General features: G+C 38.4%; 1 long non-coding RNA gene and 1 pseudogene across 2 annotated transcripts; both read left to right on the top strand.

Moving 5' to 3' along the window:
• Positions 1 to 13071: 13071 nt before the first annotated feature.
• Positions 13072 to 13970, top strand: LOC306656079 (olfactory receptor 1E5-like; annotated as a pseudogene). Its single transcript has one exon. The product of its transcript is annotated as an olfactory receptor 1E5-like (transcript).
• A 2625-nt stretch (positions 13971 to 16595) lies between these two features.
• Positions 16596 to 17373, top strand: LOC306656117. The gene is made up of 2 exons (XR_013762405.1): positions 16596 to 16791; positions 16940 to 17373. It is a non-coding gene; the product is annotated as an uncharacterized lncRNA (long non-coding RNA).
• The last annotated feature ends 3681 nt before the right edge of the window (positions 17374 to 21054 follow it).

Genomic DNA, 21054 nt, shown 5'->3' with positions numbered 1-21054 from the left:
GTAGTAGCCTCAACTTCCATCTTAGTGAAACTTTTCTTACATATCCTGGCAGAAGAATATTTCTGTGAACTATAATTTTTACTTGTATAAAGTATGCAACCATTTTTTTTTTTGTATAATCACATACTGGTGAAGTCCTGTGCCCATTAATTGTGATTCTCCATTTTCCCCAACTCAGCATCCACCCAACCTTATGTAACTCCAATGTACTTTTCTCTTTATGGATTTCCTATTCCTGGTGTTTCATGTAAACAGAATAATTCAACATATATGGTCATTATGGGTGTCTTCTTTCAATTTGCATCATGTTTTCAAGGCACATGCATGTAGAAATTTATATCAGCATCTCAATTTGTATTACTATATATTGCATTTCCTTATATGGCTATGCCATGTTTATTTATTCAATCATCAGTTGAGGGATGTTTCCACTTTGGGATGATTATAAGTAGTGCTGATATGAACATTCAAGTAAAACTATATGTTTGAATATGCAATTATGTTAGGTAAATACCTAGAAGAAGACTTTCTAGGTTATATGATAATAATTAAGTTTAACATTTTTTCACTTTTACAAGCTTTTATTACCTTTTTCTAAACCCATATAAGACAGATATTTAAAAAGAAAATATCAGTGGAACAAAGACATACTGAGCAACATGATCATAGAAGGCACCACCAGCAGTTACACTTACCTGTGAGAAGAAAAGAAACTTTATACACCTTCCAGAGACTCAGACCTCAGAATAGGTCCCAAGTTGAACTGTGCTTTAAAGTCTGAATTTTCCCATAATTTTCTTATTTCATGAACACTTTTATCTCTTCATATGTAGCCATAGGGTTCTCTCTATCCTTTTACACACACACACACACACACGATAAACTTTCCAAAGCAGTTTCACAATTTTATATCCCCACCAGCAATATATGGGAGTTTCAATTACTCCGCATTCTTACCAATATTTTTTTTCCATTTTTAAAAGCTAAAATAAACCTAGTGTACAACTAGCATTTTGGAAAGCATTCCTTGAAATTTTTAAGCTCTGTAGAGGATGACTAATGATGTTGAACATCTTTTCATGTACATGTGGCCATTGTACATCTCCTTTGGAGAAATAGTTGATGAATCCCTTGGCACTTTTTAATTGGAGTTCTTATCTTTTTTTCACTGAGTTGCGAGAATTCTTTAGACATTTCTACATATTGAACTCTTAAAAACTGATGTGCAAATGTTTTCTCCCATTCGTAGTTTGTTTATTAACTTTCCAGATAGTGTTCATTGATGCGTAAATGCTTTTCATTCATCTGTTCTTGCTTTTGTTGTGAGGTTTTGTTTTGTTTTGTTTTTTTGGTTTTTTGTCTGTTTTGGTCATAACCAAAGAATCCTCCTTCATGAAGATTACTCTTATCTAGTAGGACTTTCATAGTCTTAGTTCTCACATATAAGTCTTTGCCTCATGGATGTGTTACCTACTTGTATATCTTCTTTGAGAAATATCAATTCAGGACTTTTGTCCATTTCTAAACTGGATTATATATTTTCTTTCTATAGAGTTTGTGTTTCCTAAATATGATGGATATTAATCCCTGATTATGTGCATGCCTTGCTGAAAAGGAATCTCCATATATTTAATTTTTTCTTCATTTCTTTCTTCAGTGTTTTGTAGTTTTGCTCTTGTAGACCTCTGATGTATTTTGTTAGATTTATACCAAAGTATTACATTTTGGGGGGATGAGAATAACAATGACATTATGCTTTTTAAACAAATGTAGATTGAAATAAATTATACAAAATTTATTTTACTCACCAAAATAACAACATTATTTTCTGTATTATTTCTAGATAAACCACAAAACATTTATTTTGTAGGTTTTCCTGGTTTTGCTCATAAATCAGTCATGGAAAGAGAAAACAGATGAGTTGCCTGTATCAATGGACTCTGATTTGGTCTTGACCTTGAAGAAGAAGGGACCAAAATTCACCTGCTAAAATGAAGGTGTAGACTTACAAAGATGTAGCCTCAACAAAGGAATGTAAATAGCAACAACCAAATGTGGAAAAACAATAGCAGGCTCTTCCACTCAAACTGTAACTTGTTCCTTAAGTTCATTTGATAAAGACAAAATTTATACTGAAATCTGTTTGGTGACCTCACAACTCTCTCGTTAATTCCCTTAAATGTCCATTAAAAATTTTAACACACTTAAAATTTCTAATAGCCAAAGGTCAACAGCAGGCTTCATTGTAACATTTCATAAGATGCATTCTTTTCTTACACTTTCTCAAGATTTATTTCTTCAAAATTGATGACAATATCTGACATGGATACATGTTAATAATACATTTTATATCTAAAAAACTTAACTAAAACAATTACAGATGCTACTAGCAGAGGTCACACAGAGGTAAAATGTGATCCTTCCAATGCTGTCTTTTGGAAGAACATTCAAGTTTTAAACCAGGAGAGCTCAAACAGGTGCCATGTATATAAGGGATTACCAATGTCTAATGTATTTATGAAAGGCCTGTGACCTACATACACCTTTTGGCTTTTCTTCCAAATATCAAATATAAGAGAAAGCCCATTTTAAAAGTCTTCTAAATATTTTCAACACTTTCTGGATTATCTATAGGAAACTCTGACTTAGTTGAATATAGTTTGATATATGCATCTACCATTAAATCCAGATAATGATTTTTTATTATTTTTTTCATTTTTACAAACAGCATTTGGACTCATTGTATGCAAATAGGATATGACTTTTTTATTCTATGGTTGTGTACAATGTAGATTCATACAATTCATGAAATCATACATGTATGTAAGGTAATGATGTCTGTCTCATTGCACCATCTTTCATACCCCTCCTCCCTCTCATTTCCCTCTACATAATCTAAAGTTCCTCAATTCTTCCAGATCATGTTTTATATCAATATTTATGTTAAGCAAAGTCAAGTTACTTGAGCTTTGGTCTGTCAGAGTGTTCTTTAATATGCTTTGAGACACTTTCATCCATTTTCTTAGCATTCATTCTCAACCTTCTTCCCAGGAAGAACACATAGGACCTTCAGCAAGGCATATACATGAGGAAAAAACTTGATATCAGGCAGATGGAGGATATCGTAAATGGAGGATGGAAGCTTTATATCTTCCCCTCTGTGTTTCCATTTGATTCTCCAACAGTGAAGCTTGACTGAAAGTATGTTGGGATTAGGCAAGTCACTTATGTACATGTCGGCATGGTGCTCCACTGATGTATTGAATTTGAGCTGCCCCATGACTGAGGGTACCAGAGATAAGAACTTAAGAGCTTTGAGGTGCTGTTCTGAAAATATATCCTTAAGTTTCTGAATGATGTGCTCCACTGTTGGAACACTAAGGGTTTCTTTATAGTAACTGTCACAGGTGAGTTGACATTCCGGGTCACCCTGCTGAGTCCTAGGACATTTCCCAGGGAGTTTCATTTGAATATCAAATTTGTTTGCCAAATTTGTTGTTTCCTCAAACCAAACTCATGATAAACTTCAGAAGTTTGTCCATGGAGATATTTCCCAAAGGCTCTTGTAAAAGATAAGACTTTTTGAAGAACAAAAAAGGTACCAATGAAATCAATATCTGTTACTGCACTATAGAGTACAAATGCTTGACCCATTATAAGGTTATTCCATCTAATATTTGTGTCACTATTTATACCATCTTAGTGCTTTCAGGAGATCCATCAAAATTTCAAAAGCATCAAGTCTGCCTGTTCACTGAGAATGGCAAATTTCCTTCAGTTTTTTACTCCTTTCTTCACTGTTATGAAAAGTAACAGAAATTACCTTGTCAAGTTCTAACAGCAGTTGTGGTGATCAATAGAAAGAAGAACAAACCTCCTCAATTGTTCCTAATACAATAGACACACCCAATGTTATGGAGCACAACTTAAGAACAGACTGGTCACCACTGAGAAGTCCAAATTTGAGAGTATTTATTAACCAGCTGGTTGACTGTCTCACACAATGCCCCAGAAATGACTGTTGGGAGAACAGCCCCAACCATAGGGTTGCAGGGGTTTTTATACTATAAGTCAGTACATCAATCATAAGTGTCTGTTGCTATGATTCAAAATGATAAACTAGGGGGCTGGGGAGATAGCTCAGTCGGTAGAGTGCCTGCCTTGCATGCACAAGGCCCTGGTTCAATCCCCAGCACTGCAAAAATAAAAATAAAAATAAATGATAAACTAACATTGTGGGATCTAAAATCATAAGCAGAAGGGGAGGTGGATCAAAATGACCTTACTTAGGTACAAACTAAAGAATGGTTACTAACATCTAGAGAATCACTGTTGACATCACTGTTGCATTGGCACATTGTTTAGGAAAAATAGAAATTAAAAAGAGAACAATTTTTCATTATGTAAGTGTAGCCATTTTGTGTTGCCAAACCTGTCATGCTAAGCAACTGTTGATGTGTACAGAGGTGGGGTGTTCCCATGCAAGAAGTATTTCCTACATAATACGGAGTCTCAAGGTAAAAGGGAGTCTGTTTAGTCATTGCCCATATAGCCTGGCCTATAACATTTCCATGGAGTCAAATATGTCAAACGACCACACCATCATGGGAACTGATTTTTGTCAACCACATGTTTAAGGCACAGGAAGAGCAGAGTGTGTAGATAGCTTGGGAATATTTCTCTACAAGTCTAGAAGCAACAACTTTCATTTTGGAAGAGAATCCACTAGACACAATGTAAGCATGGCCAGGACAATACCCCACATTTAGTCCCCACTTCTCAGTTATCCTAGTGTGAAATTTCACAGCCAAAATTTCTGCATCAGCTTCATAAGACCCTCAAATTCCTCTCTCAGGTTATGAGATTCATCTACAAACCTCACCAACAAGGGAAGGTGTGCTTCCCTGCTATGTCCACCACATCATCGGTGATAATGGAAAAGAAGTGTGAGTCTCTCCCTTTGCTGAGGGTTTCTTCCTGAATGCAGCTCTCGCAGATCTCTAGTATGTGTCTGCTGTGTTTCTTTGGACAGAGCAATGTGTTAACTGCTGTGGTCTCAAAGTATTTTCTCAGGACCTCATCACCAGAATTTAACCAGCACTCTGACAGGGCCTGAAAGTTATCAGGAATGAAGAGACCTTCTGGGATTTCACTAGCCTTATACCCATTCAGTGGTATATTTTGTTTTCCCATAAGAATCAAAATGTCAAACAAAGACTTCAAGTAGTCTTTGTTTTCCTTCTCTTCAAGGGTTAAAGGTAAACTATCTTCATCCTGCTCATCACCCCCTTCTACACTGGGGTTCTGAACATTGCTGTTGATTGTTTCTTTATGTTTTTGTTCCTGTTCAGCAGTTTTTTCAATTTTTTGCTTTTTCTCCTTTAGGGTCCGAATTTCATCTTCACCCAATTCTTTTATTCGTTTTCTGTGTCTACTATGTGGATTGTTCAAAGGACTTGTAAGCTCAAATATTGTTGGTATGGCATTATCTCAAAGAACTGTCCTTTGAGGGCTCTCCCGATGACTTTACACGTATCTGCAAGTATTAATTTTGAGAAATAAAATAACTCAATCATTCTTTAGTTTTCTGATGCCTCTGCAAAATGTATAGTTCTACAGATCATAGAGTTCTCCAAGTGTTTATTTAGCCGATCAGCTGTTTTGTGTCCTGAGTCAGATCTTCAGTAGTTCTCTACCCACTTCTGGCTTCTGTCCAGATCCCACGGGAACCTGAAGAACACCAGGTCTGACTGCGAGCTCTTCGCGTGCAGTTGGGAGCAGCACAGACATTCAGCATCCTTGCCCGCCTGCTGGCCGGCCCAGCCGTCACCTCTGGGCCACTTCAGGCCAACTGCCCGCCCATCCGCCCATCGGGGCCAGGGAGGGGAGCTAGGCTGGCTGGCAGGACAGGGCGGTGCTCGCGAAGGGGCGGGTTGACCAGAAGCCGCGAGGGACAGGAGGGATACAGGTGGGTATACGGCTCCATAGTGCTGCGTGCCGCCGCCGCTGGTGCACCTCCCGCCCCCGCCCCGCGGCCCGCTGCAGCCTCCTTCCCACAATTGTGCCCCAGCGCCCGTGGTGCCCTCTCTTCCCTCAGCCTTCCTACCCCGCCCTCCTTTCCCCCGACCTCTCCGCAGCCTGCCAGTGCACGACATTGTTTTTAATATAAAATTCCACATGTTCCATGTTGGAGTACAGGAAACCAATTGACTCACATATATTAGCTTGATCATACAACTTGCCTATAACCATTTATGAGTTAATAGAGTTATTTTGTGAATTTTTTTTCGATTTACTGTTTAGAGGCCCATGTCAGCATCAGACACAGTTTTATTTCTACTTTTCTAATCTATCATTCCTGTTTCCCCTCCTCTCATCACATTAGCCACAATTTCCAGTACTATGTTGAAAACCAGAGATGACAAGAGGCATGCTTGTCTTGTTTATGATTTTAGGGAGAATGTATCAAGTTTCCCACCATTAAGCATATCAGCTGTAGGTTTTTTGGTAACTATGCTTTCTGAAATTGAGGAACTACCTACTGGATTTTGTCAAATGATTTTCTCTGCGTTTAATGATTTGGTCATGTGATTTCTTTCTTCTATTGCTTGTGTTGGGATGGATTACATTATTGATTTTTGAATGTCCCAACCAGCCTAATATATCAGGGATGGGTTTCACTTGCTCGTGGTTTAAAATTCTTTTCATACATGATCGAATTTCATTTTCTAATATTTTAGTTCAGAATTTTTACATCTGTAGTCATGAAAGATATTTGATTGTACTTTTAATGTCTTTATTGGGTTTTTGATATTATGCTAATTCTGCTCTCATGGAATGAATTAAGAGGTATTCCCTCTTTTTCTTTATTCCAAAAGGTTTGTACAGAATTGGTATTCCTTCCTCCTTAAATGTTGTTTGAATATACCAAAATATACTATTTGAGTCTGGAACTTTCTGTTTTAGAAGGTCATTACTTATTGACTCAAGTTCCTTGATTAGTAAAGGCCTATTCTGATTGTCTGTTTCTTCTTGGGTGCACAGGCAAGATTTTTTTCTTTTAAGGATGGATAGCATAAACAGATATGCTGGGAAAGGGATTATTCATATCCCTAGTAGGATGCAATGGGGCAGCACAAGATTTCATCCTGCTACTCAAATGGCATGTAATTGAAAACTTTTGAATTGTTTATTTCTGGAATTTTCCACTAAATATTTTAGGACTGTAGTTTAGTGGAAGTAACTGAAACCAGAGAAAGTGAGAACATGGATAAGTGGATCTACTGTAAGTGTCTCAAAACTACAAAACACTGATTAGAGAAACAAAAGATGTAAGAAATACAAATACATATTATGGTCTGAACTGAAAAATGCAATGTATTTAAGATATTGACTCTTCAAAAATTTATCTCAAGATTCAGCAAAATTCTAACCATAACTCCAACAAGACTTTTTGTGTACAAATTGATGATCTCATTATAAAATTTATATGTGAAGACAGAGAAGCTAGAAATTAAAATCAGTTTTGGAATAGAAGAACAAAATAGAAGGTTTGACATCTCTTAAGTGACAATAACCAAGGAAGGATGAAATAAAAGAAAATGTAGAAACATACATTAGTATTGAGAGAATAGCATACAGAGCAGAATGAGATTCACTCTTATATATTCTATTGATTTTTAGTACTGTAACCAAGGCAAATCAGTGGAATATAGCCTTTCCAACAAATGGTGAAGGAAAAATCAAATTTTTTATGCTATAAAATCTCATTCCCTTCCTCTCATTCTCTAAAATAATTAAGCTAAAATGTGTCATAGACCTTAATATTTGTATGAGTGTGAGGAGAGTTCCTATGTCATCTGTCTCTGGAGTAAGAAATATCCCATAGCCAGATGAGGTGGTATCTGCCTGTAATCCCACTGGCACAGAAGGCTGAGGCAGGAGGATCATGAGTTCAAAGCTAGTCTCAGCAACTTAGTGAGGTGCTAAGCAACTCAGTGAGACCCCATCTCTAAATATAATACAAAAAAGACTGGGGATGTGGCTCAGTAGTTGACTGCAACTGAGTTCAGTACACAGTACCAAAAAAAAGTTTTCCAGAACAAAAATCAAGGAGCAGGTGGAGAAGAATTGAAAAGAGGTGATGTCAAGTTGTATCTACTGAAGCTAGTTGAAGCCAGTTCAGAGCTGGGTTCCTACAGCTGTGGTTGAACTAAGAGATGAGACTGATGCACCTAAAATGGCTTATCCAAATATTTAGTTCTCAAAGCACGTGCTCTTCTGCCAAGGCTGAAATAACTATTTTCCTGATTTGGAAATTGAGCCTATGGTACAGTCTCAATCTCTCTCTCTCTCTCTCTCTCTCTCTCTCTCTCTCTCTCTCTCTCTCTCTCCCCTCCCCCCATCCCTCTCTCCTCTCTCCCTGGTTCTTAGTAAACCAATGTACAAAGAACAGAGGAGATTGACACTGATACCAAGGAAAAGCTTGATTGTACACAACCACAGTAGAGAGGAATGTGTCTGAAAACTCAGGGCAATTTTTGTGTACCACATCCTATTTTTATATTAAGAAATAAATGTTAATATAATCTATAACAACCCAAAGAAGCAGATCTCCTAGGAATGATGTTTACACTGCATCACTCTGCACAGAACTTTATTCAGTTGGTCACTTCCAAGTACAGGAATATCTGGAACAGGCAGTGGAGGAAGAAAAACAATAAATGATGGTATGACCTTGTAATCAATTTCATTGACATAGAACATGACATTAGGAGGTCACCTAACATATATGGAGAGTGTTTGGGATAGCATTGATGATAGATGCTATAATGAATTTCCTAGAAAGGTAAGGAGGCAAAAGTAAATAAATAATATGAAACCTGAGTTTCTTCTTCTATCTTGACCTGAGAAAGTATTGAACATAAAGTGGGAGTATTCAATTTTTTCTTATTCCTCTCCTTTCCATATAAATAAATATATTTATTTTATATAAATATATACACACAGTGGGATAATAGAAGTCAGAGCCTCATTAACATCAAGTTTTAGCAGCAAGTTTTTATCTCCTTGGGCCTGTTTACAGGGAGTTATGTTATAGTCAGAAACTTCCACCTGGGATTCCATCTAAAACATGTGTCTTTCACGGTGGTATCTACTTAGAGCCACCAATTTTTTTTTATAACCTTGTGTACTTCTAAGATGCTGAATTATTCATGGCATGGTCCCTGATTAATTTTAAGGATTTTCCTACCATCCTTGTTACCCTCCAATGAGCAGGCCCCACCAGCACAGAACTCCTGTCAATTCTATGACAATGATTGTCAATTCTATATTTCTCTGTCTCACAAATCTTTCCAACATTCTACTAGTACTTTGTCTAATGTTTGCCAGTTCAGTTGTTAATAATAACATTCATAAATATCAATGTGCAACATATCTTATGATACAAGATTATATGATTTCAACATATTGACAGCTATGTGTGCTAGGTAGTCTTAATGCAGTAGTTCTAAAGTCTTACTTTCTTTTAAAATCATCTGTGAATCTTTAACATTATTTGAACAGTGCCCCTTTTCAGAAATTACATTTACATTTTTTTCTGAGAAGACCCAATAATCTGTAATTTAAAGAAAATATTTGTCCTTCCTATTCCTGTTCAGTCTGTCTACCAAAGTGCAGATTTTCTATGGGTGTTAATGAAAAATATAAAATCCTAACCATAAGACCAGAATAAGTATTTTAACATTATGCCCACATGAGTTGCATGTACACTAAATTTAGAAGTACTGCCCTCACTGATTCCTATGTGCACCCCCCACTGATAATTCCTGATTTAATTGGTCAGGAAGACATGAAGATTAGTCTATCCTCAGCACAGCAGCTGAGAGTTATACCTCTTGCTTGTGACTCCTAGCCACAACTCTTGACCTCTAAGATGGAATTTCCTCAGAAAAGAAGAAAAATTTTGAGAAACCAGGTGTATGATTAGCAGTAGACATTTTCTTACCATTGCAATGCCAGCAGATAATGTTCCAGTGTAAAAAATATTAATGCAGCAGATTAAATCACCTCTAGAAGGGTGAAGGTCCTAAGAGTTGGTTTCCATTGTCATTTTAGTTGAGGAGCTCCTTACATCTCTTAATGTTCCTCCCTTGATTTATTTGTCAGAGTTGGGGCATAGTGTGAAATACTAGTGTTAGAATTTTCCAGAAATCAGAACCAGACCATTTACACAGATAGATATATATAGATATATTTATATATCTATAAAGATATATAGTAGGAGGGAGTGGTAGAGAAGAACAGAGACAAAGAGTGGGAAAGTGATTCATTTTAAGAAATTAACTCTCATGGCCATGGGACTGACTGGTCTAGAATCTACAGGGCAGGTCAATAGAGTGGATTCCCAGTAGTGTTGGTGCTACAGTCTTGAGTCTGAAGGCAAACTGGAGCAGAATCTTTCCCTCTTCAGCAGACTTCAGTCTTTCCTTTTAAGGCTTTCACTTAATGTACAAAGCACCACACCCCCCAAAAATGAAGGAAAATCTATTTTATTGAGCAGAATAGTAATCATATTACAATGACTTCACAGCATCATCTAGATTGGTGTTTGACCAAAAAAGACAATATGTTTTGAAACTGGAATGGCCATCAAAGTCTCATTTGTTCACAGCCAGTGCTTGGGGAATTAATTGAATCATGAGGCCCATGAGATCATCAGTGGATTAATCCATTGATGACTGAAAGGACTACTGTGGGTGAGACCTACCTGGTGGAAATAGGTCACTGGATACAAGCTTGGGAAGGGGTTGATCTTCTCTCTGGCCCCTTCCCTCACTCCTCACTCTCTGCTTCCTGGATGCCATGAACTGAGCAGCTTCCCTTCACCACACCCTTGCACTATTATGATCTGCCTCACCTCAGGCCTAGAGCAAGAGAGTTAGACAACCATGTACTGATAACCTTAAACTGAGCCAAATAAATGTTTCCATCTTTAAGTTGCTTATGTCAGTGATTTTGGTCAGAGTGAGAAAAATCTAACTAAAACTAACACATTAGGCATCAAGACCAAGTCAAGTTGAAATTAATTGAAATGAACCATGAAATTAACAATCACATGGGCTATGGATAATGGAGGAAGAACTCAATTAAGGGCTTAAAGGTAGAATTTTTTTGTTTCCCCCATAATTTCTAAAATTACCATCGTATTCACTTTCCCCACACCAATACAAATGACATAATGTGAAATAAAGCATGAAGAATTTCAGGCCAGGGGCCAGAGTTGCAGCTCAGTGATTAAGTGCTTGCCTAGCAAGTGTGAGCCACTGGGTTTGATCCTCATAAAAATAAACAAATAAAATGAGGGTATTGTGTCTATCTACACCTAAAAAATAAACATTTTAATAAAGTAAACTAGAAAGCTCCTAGAAACCTAAAAAAAATATATTTGTACACAATCTCATTCCAAAATAGTGACATGAATAGTAGATCTGATCTACCCAAACGTTTTCCATGTTTGTAAAATTACGCCCATGATATTTGTAACAGAGTGTCAAAATTCATAGCTAAATGTTGAAAACATGAGTTATTGTTCTGGAAATTATATTAACCATAGCAGTAATTTTAACTTTAACTTGATAGAGTTTTGATGTCTTTAAAGGTGAGGGAATGCATGTCTCAGTCAGAAAGGTAGTCAATAAGTATTAACGGGATATTGAGTACATCAGAGTCTGCTGCATGAGGCAGACGTGATTTCTCCTTCATGGAGTTTATACTCAATGAGAAGTCAACTATCAACCATTGACCAGAACACTGAATGCCATGACATGAATACAGGATCCTGTGGAAACTGTATCATGATACAAGGAAGGTTTAGTTTAGTAGGTACCATGTAATATCCCTAAAAGATGAGTTGTAAGCCAGGCAAAGAGGGAGTCAAGGAAAGAAGGTGTGAGGCAGGAGGAACAGCAAGTGGGAAATACTCAAGACTAGAAATGATGACTTCAGCCCAGTACTGCAGAGAGGGGGATACAAGGGTCATCATGCAGCCAGAAGAGGCTGTGAAATTGGGAAAGGATCAGGTAATGAAGTGTTATTTGTGCTTTTGAAGAAAACTTTACCTTTTTCATGAGAGCACTGAGAAAATCAGCGTATTTAATCAGGAGAGAGTGTTGACAAAATTTCATCTTATAGTGTCACGGTGCAGAAGAAAGTAATTGGAGAAAGAGATATTGAAGCTGAGAAGCAGGGAGATAAATTCAGAGGCTGTATGCATAGTTCAAGTGATATAGGAGGTCAGCTTGTCTAAAGCAGTGATATTTAGGATAAAGAGAGGATGAATAAGAGAATGAAATACAGACTCTGAAGCACTTGCTGGATTGACTATGGAGGATGAGAGAAATGAATGAATGGAGTAAAATTCTCAGGGTTCTGTGTTTGAGCCTGGATTACTTTTCCTTAATGTGAGAGGAGCACAGGGTTGGGAAAAGAAAAGGCAGAGATCATGAATTTATTTTGGGATCTGTTTTGCTTACTGTGTTTCTGTTACTTTCAAGGGAAGATAATCATTATGCCTTCAAGTAGAATGCTGAATGACAGAAAGATGTCAACACCTGAGTTTTAAATGATATTTCAGGCCTTCAAGTACATGGATTTTTATTAGTGTCATGTTGTATTCAAAGAGTACAAAGTTTAGAAAAGTTCCTGAAAAACATTAACATGTCAGAAACTGAAAAAGCAGGACACAATTATAATCACTGAGGGTAACTGGCCTAACAGAAAAGCAAAAAAATCAGTGTATTTTGTATCTAAGGAAAAAATAGATCAGAATGTTTACAAAAGAATGGAACACTGTTCCATGTTAAAAAGAAGCAAATTATTCATGTCTTATTTTTAAGATTCTAATTATATACATTTGTGATATAAGATTATAATTATTGCAAAGAGAGTGAAATAAAGATTTTTTGATAGACCCCTAACATAACAGGTCATGTATCATAGTAATATGCATATTTATTTGAGATCCTAAAAGACTCTATTATTTTCTCTTTAAGAACCTGGAGACAGAGCATGACAGGAAGGAACCAGTCTATCATCTTAGAGTTTCCCCTCCTGGGCCTGCCATCCTGCAAGAGCAGCAGAACCTGTTCTATGACCTGTTCCTGGCCATGTATCTTACCACCATCCTGAGGTACATCATCCTCATCAACCTCATTCGCCTGAACTCCCATCAACATACACCCATGTATTTGTTTCTTAAAAGATTGTTCTTCTCTGACCTCTGCTTTTCCTCTGTAACCATTCCTAAACTGCTGCAGAATATGCAGAGCCAAGTTCCATCCATCCCCTATGCAGGCTGCCTGACACAAATGTACTTCTTCATGTTTTTGCAGACCTTGAGAGCTTCCTTCTAATGGCCATGGCCTATGACCGCTATGTGGCCATCTCCTTCCCCCTGCACTACCCCACCATCAGGAGCCCCAAGCTCTGTCTCTCCCTGGTGGTGCTGTGCTGGGCGCTGACCACATTTCATGCTCTGTTACACACCCTGCTCATGGCAAGACTGTCTTTTTGTGTGGACAAAGTGATCCCCACTTTTTCTGTGACATGTCTGCTCTGCTGAAGTTGGTCTGCTCTGACACTCGTGTCAATGAGCTGGTGATATTTATCATAGGAGGAATAATTGTTGTCATCCCATTCCTACTCATTATTGTGTCCTATGCACGAATATTCTCCTCCTTCCTCAAGGTTCCTTCTTCTCAAGGTATTCACAAGGCCTTCTCCACCTGTGGCTCCCACATTTCTGTGGTGTCCTGTTCTATGGGGCAATTATTGATCTCTATTTATGTCCATCCGCTAATAATTCTACCATGAAAGAGACCATCACGGCTCTGATGCACATGGTAGTGACTCCCATGCTGGAACCTTTCATCTACAGCCTGAGGAACAGAGATATGAAGGGAGCCTGAGGAAGAACCCATGTAGGAAGAAAATTCCCTTGTGTGTTTGATGCAAATGCTTGTGATTTTTATATCATTTTATTCAGTGAATGTACTAAAATTTATATTGAAATATTATCCCAGATATTTTTCCCTCACACTAGGAACCTTTGTTGATGTAGTGCACTATACAATGGTCAATATGTAAAAGAGAGGAAGCTTAACTGAGTAGTTCACCTAGAGAAGGGGGTCTCTGTGGTCTGGATATGCTTCCCTTGTCTTTCCCATGTGATCCTGGAATAGCCCAATGTAAGAATTACCGTTTTGTGTGATCTCCATGCCTTACATCCTTAAGTTATCCCAGGATATTTTCATTTTATCCAGAACTCTGCTTTGTCTCTGGTGTCATTTTTAAATAGTGTTCTGTAATCTTAGGCTAAAATAATAAGATCCAAACATCTCAACCTATCAGCCTCCCATAACGTCTCTTACATATGATTCCTACAGACATTTTCACATCATTATAACTTTAAGTCTTATTCCCTCCCCCTCTCCAATTTATTTTCATGTGTATGTAATATTTTGTGACTTGATCTAAACATAAATGGATCTTTCTTTAAAAAAAAAAAACAATGAATCTTTTGAACTCTTTCATTATTTCACTTTGTGCTTGCCCTGGGAATTACTTAACATGTAACTTTATTTTTTTCTCCATTAATAGGATATGTAACTTGAGGTTGGCTAACAAGTTCAGTTTTTAAGAACACCTCTCTTCTATTTGGGATTTTGTAGTTTGAAAATATATTTTATGTTTTTTTTCCCACTCTCATGACAATCCAGTGGGAATAGAAACAACAGTATTGCTGATTTAGAGGCTCAAAATTAAGTTCAACATCTTCTCACATCACAAAGAGGATTAGTTGAACCTGTGTAAGATCACAGGCCATCTGATTCTCTGGGTTCTTATCATTCTTCCCCTCTTCTGAGAGAAAAGGAGCATTCTTTTTTTTTCTTTTTTTTCTCCTTGCTTCCTTCCTTCCTTCCTTCCTTCCTTCCTTCCTTCCTTCGTTCCTTCCTTCCTTCCTTCTTTCCTTGCCTTCTCTCTTTGGGTAGTGGAGTGCTTTACCACTAAGCTAAAACCACAGGCCTTTGCATTTTTAATTTTGAGTAGGGTCTCTCTAGTTTACCAAGACTGGCCTCAAATTTGCTATCCTTCTCTCTCAGCCTCCCAAGTCAATGTACTATCACAACCCAGCTATTTTTCTTTAATTCTTACCAGCACTATGGAATGGACTAGGTTTCCATCCTTCATCAACAGCAGATTTTGTAATGGATAAACTCTGAAAAATCCCAGGGACATCAAACAACAGCATTATCAATTGCAAGAAAAAAGTAATATTTAAATTAAATCACTTCCCTCTGTATCAAAAAGCACAATTTAAAGGCAGTGAATAATAGATCTTAATATTAAGAGTAATTAAAAGTTGATGCAAGAACTAATGGAGAAAATTTTTTAATTTTAATGATTACATAAAAGAATACTATGAGAAAAAGAAAGAATACTAAAATGTTGATTTGATCTATATATTATAGATATACTTTTTAATTAACATGAAAATTTTACATAATAATTCTACTAATATGTATAATTATATTGCAAAAAAAATTACAAGGTTATGGAATATCATGTAATCCTTTAATACATGTGTTATGATTTTGATATGTGGTGTCCCCCCAAATTTCTGTTTATGCAGGAATATTCAAAGGTGAAGTCATTAAATTATGAGAACTGTAATATAACTATCCTATCTCAATTTGAACGAACTAACTGGGTGTAACTGTAGGCAGGTGGGTTGTGACTGAAGGAGAGTGTGTCTTAAAAGGGTACATCTTCCCTGCAGCCCATTCCTTCATTCCTTTCTCTCTCTCTCTCTCTCTCTCTCTCTCTCTCTCTCTCTCTCTCGCTCTCTCGCTCTCTCGCTCTCTCGCTCTCTCGCTCTCATCTCTATCTCTATCTCTATCTCTCTTCTTCTTCTTTTTTGAATATGCCCTGAACTCAGCAGCTTCCTGAACTGGGCTATTTTCCTATAATGTGCTGCCTCAACTTGGACTCCAAGCAATGGAGTCAGCTGATTATGGACTGAGACCTCTGAAGTCATAAAGTCCAAGTAAACTTTTCCTCCTCTAAGCTGTTTTTGTCAGATATTTTGGTCACAATGATGGAAAAAGCTGACTAAAACAACGTGTACATCTTATGTGAAGTTCAAATCAAGGTAAACTTGTCATTCTTTGTGTGAAGATATTCCAAATCCTTTCTTCTAGCATTTATGAAACATACAGTATATTTTTGTTATATACATATGGCTATTGTTTTTCTTTTTCTTTCTTTTTTTTTTTTTTTTTTTTTTTGGCACTGAGATTGAGCACAGGGGCACTCTGCCACAGGGCTACACCACCAACCTTTTTTTTTTTTTTTTTTAATTTTGAGATGGTGTCTCACAAAATTACCGAGGTCCAGAGCTTATTATCCTCCTGCATCAGTCTCCCAAGTTACTGGGATTATAGACATAGGTCACCACATTAAACCTGGATGCTAGGGCCGGCGGAGAGGCGGGGCGGCGGGGCGGCGGGGCGGTGGGGCGGCGGGGCGGCGGGGCGGCGGCGCCAGCGCTAGCGAGCATGACCCGCAGGATGGAGACAGAATCGGGATTGATGGGATTCAGCAGTTCTGTGATGATCTGAGGCTGGACCCTGCCAGCATCAGCGTGCTGGTCATAGCGTGGAAGTTCAGGGCTGCCACTCAGTGTGAATTCAGCAGGAAGGAGTTCATGGACGGCATGACAGAGCTTGGGTTCAGCTCCATTTCCCAATGGGAGAGCTTGTCATCATTAAAATGAGTCGAATGTAGTCCTCACTTAGGGTTCTTCCTAAGTGGTAAGGATGTAGGCTTATGAGCAGGACGAGATAATCATCTTAGCATTACTCTGCGGGTCCCCTAGATTTAGAAATGGCTGTTGCATATAGGAAATTAGTGTTATCGGGAAGGTTTAAATTTTTAGATCTTTGGAACACATTCCTGCTGGAACATCACAAAAGATGGATTCCAAGGGACACTTGGAATCTTCTGCTAGATTTTGGAAACATGTTTGCAGATGATATGTCTAACTACGATGAAGAAGGGGCGTGGCCTGTCCTTATCGATGACTTTGTGGAGTATGCTCAGCCTGCGCTCACCGGTGGAAAACGCAGCTGAAGGTGGAGTGAGGTGCGCAGCCAGCTCCCATCCTGCAGTCACGCCGGGTGGTGCTGGGTGCCTCGCTGCCAGCCTCAGACGCCGCCCTTCCCTCCCGGAGCCGGAATGCCACCCTCCTCTGCTCAGAGCCGCAGTGGCTGGTGCAGGCTCCGTGGGGCAGCTCCCCAGAGAACAGCTCCTGGTCCAGGAGTCAGCAGGCTTTCTGTAGCTGCTGCTTTAGGAGAGTCCTGTCTGATGCATGTTCGGGTGAACACCAGCAGTCACCGAGTTGTATCACAGTTGCATTGTAATCACACGCGAAAACCAGTGTCTGTGTCCTGGGGAGGATGTAGTTTTGTGCAAGTCAGAACAGTCTCAGTGCCAGGAATTCAGGTTTATCCTGGCCTAAGGGTCATCTAGGAATCCAGTGCTGCCCCTCCTGGTAGTTTTGCTGTCTATCTTGCTTGGATATCCATTTTCTCTGGAGTTTTATCTGAAAACCATTTTATATTTAAGACCCCATTGTCGTCTGCAGTGATGGCCTGTGTGGTGTGACTCCAGCTAGATTAAACTGTGTCAAGCCCGTGGGCCTGTTGTACTTCTAATAATGTTATTTCACCTTCCTGGGAAGTTTCATACTTTTATTATATTTTATTTTAAAAGAAATCTTTCCATGAAAAATATTTCTTTTTTAAGCGGTGAATTGCAAATTAAAAAATAATGAAATGCACTGGTTCCTTTCATCTGTCTGTGATACCCACGGTGCCTGGTGTCTGGCCCTTCTTACAGTCATTGTCCAAAGCACCCACACCTGAAACCTTCCTTTCCTTTGGAGCTGCAGCCTGACTTCACCACCTGTCACTGCTGCTCCAGAGCCTCCTGGCCCAGGCCCACTCGTGCACACAGGTGTAGAGGCCTGGATGCTGCTGCTCCTGTTGAGCTCTGAACAGAACTGTGCTGACCTCACCTTGCACTTACAAGACCTTGTGCCGCAGCATGCCTTGCAACACGCCATGGAGCAGATGGCTGGGATCTCCCACCATTTCCAGTGTCCTGTGCACACGGTGTGCACCCCAGACTGCCCTGTGCTGAGCTGAATGGACATGCTGCAGCCGTAGGAAACAGCCCCTTAAGGGTCATGTGCCCTGCTACCTGAGTAACTGCCAGGGCCCAAGTGGAAGCCTTGCAGAGGCCAGCAGGGATGGAGGACTGGAGGATGAGGCTAGTCAACTCAGGATGGGCCATGTGACCCTTCTCGGGCTCTCCTGCCCTGTCTGAAACAGGAAACTACCATCTCTCAGTCTGACTCAGCATTTCTCCAATAAAATAAACTGACTTCAATAAAAACCCAAGAACAGTACAGCACCCCTCTAGGCTGCCTGGACTCTTGTGTAATTGTTCTCTTCAGAGACATTTGTAGAATTCAGAGACTAAGTGATGGAGGTCCTCAGTCCTTCTGTTTAAGGCTTGAAATTCTGTGGGGCTGTCAGTGAACACTGCAGTGTTGGTATCTATCTGATACTGACTGAAGTGAAATTGGTCAGACTTCAAAAACCTGCGCTCTTTGCTTCCATTATTCACGCTTGAACAGTGCGTGCTGCGAAGATGCTAAGAACTTCGGAAACACTTCAATAGAACATTTTCCCCAGGAAAAAAAAAAAAAAAAAAAACCTGGATGCTTCATTGTTAATTTTTTGTTTGTTCTAATTGGTTTCACTTGACAGTAGAATGCATTTTGACACAATGTACACAAATGCAACATAACTTCCCATTCCTTTAGCTATACATGGTGCTGAGTCACACCAATAGTGTAATCATACATGTGTATAGTATAATAATGTTTGTCTCCTTCTACCATCCTTCCCATCTCCACTTCCCCACCCCTCCCATCTCCATTATCCTTCATTCTTTCCTACCCCCACCCCCATGGATCAGCATTGCTTATCAGATAAAATATTTGACCTTTGATTTTTTGAGATTGTCTTATTTCACTTAGCATGATATTCTCTAGTTCCATCCATTTACCTGCAAATGCCATAATTTCATTCTTCTTTAAAGCTGAGTAATATTCCATTGTGTGTATATATACCACAGTTTCTTTATCCATTCATCTGTTGAAGGGCATCTAGGTTGGTCCCATATTTTAGCTATTATGAATTGAGCTGCTATAAACATTGATGTGGCTGCATCACTGTAATATGCAGATTTTAAGTCCTTAGATATAAACCAAGGAGTGGAATAGTTGGGTCAAATGGTGGTTCCATTCTGAATTTTCTGAGGAACTTTCTCTCATTTCTCTCTGATTCTTAAAGGAAAATAGTTAACAGACAAACTGGGACATGGCAAGTTTCAAGTTTCTTTACCTTGACCCTTGAAGGTGCCAACTCAAACACTACCTTTTTCACTTGTTTCTTCATCTATAGATACATCTCTGGTGTGGGGAATGGAGGGGGGATTCTAGTAGATCTTACAGATAAATGGCCTGGTCTCTTCCAGCCCCTGGAGCTGATTTACTTCTTTAAGGCTTCTTTCATAATTATAAACCTTCTGTTCCTATACTTCTTTGACTCCCAAATGGCAACACTCTTTTATATACCTTGCTTTACACTGATGGGATGAGATTCAAAAGTAATACCTGTAAATGTACTTTTTTCTTCAAAAGTTTAAAGACAAGGAACAAGTCTCTGAATATCTGATGGGGATCGGCTTTGTGGTCCTGGGCAAATTGCTTTTCATGATCTACACTTTATTTTATGTATTATCAGAAATCTAACCCATATGCAAAGCATGAAGATAAAAATAAATTCATTATTGGGGAAGAACTTTGAAAAATGGCAAGTATTATTTAATCACCAGAAGTTCAATAATAATGATGATAACAATGGAAGCAGATTACATATATTGCAAAATGACCATGTGGTAATTGTTTTACATATGTATTCATTTTGTTATGACATTGTAGTTGTTAAAACACTGTGTGAAATCATGCAAACACAGGTCTTATGGGAAAAATAGGGGTAGGTTCATAACATTCAAAAACTTTATCAGTGACACATAAACATAAAAATGTTAGGTTTATACCATACTTAATTAAAATGATAACAATTTTATATATGTTAATGATTAATATATTAATAAATATTATAATACACAAGGCATTTGAACTTGAAAAAGTTCTGAAATTTGCTTGTGAGTGTGGGTGTTGGAAGAGTTGCCACTTATGAATTATGAAGACATAGAGGGGATGCTTTTCTGAAATTTAATGGATGATAATAATACCAGAGATGTATGAGTGAAGCTGTAGCATATATGGTATATAGAAGTAGGTGGTAGATGTTTGAGGTGCATGTATGTTTTGTGTGTGTGCCTATGCAGCTCAGTTTAACTGAGTTCAGTTTTCTACTTTCACACACTTTTTATGGATGAATTGTGAATTCAAAAGTACAATTTGCATTACACTCGTGTCATTCCCTATTATATCAATTATGATCACATCAATTCTTATTTTTGTTTTTATTTATTTTTGTGTGTGTGGTACTAGAGATTTAATCCAGAGGCACTTTCCCACTGAACCTCATCTACAGCCCTTTATATTTTGAAGCAGGGTCTCACTAAGTTGACATTGCTGACCTTGAACTTGAGATCCTCCTGTTTCAGTCTCTTGAATAGTTGAGATTATAGGTGTGTACCACCACACTCAGGGAAATTTCTTAAGATAGAACTGACTCTATTCTCATTTAGTCAATTCAAACAACCCATTATGACATGTTAATATTTCCACTTAATGTAAAAGCTCAGAATCAGTTCAGTTTGGGACCCAAATCTAGCAGGCTGAAACCAACATGAAGATAAGTTCCAGACTGCTGGGAATTATGGATGCAC

This window comes from Sciurus vulgaris (genome assembly GCF_902686455.1).
Source record: "Sciurus vulgaris genome assembly, chromosome: 3".
Taxonomy (NCBI): Eukaryota; Metazoa; Chordata; class Mammalia; order Rodentia; family Sciuridae; genus Sciurus; species Sciurus vulgaris.
The sequence above is the reverse complement of the archived record's forward strand: the minus strand, read 5'-3'. Positions and strand labels throughout refer to the sequence as shown.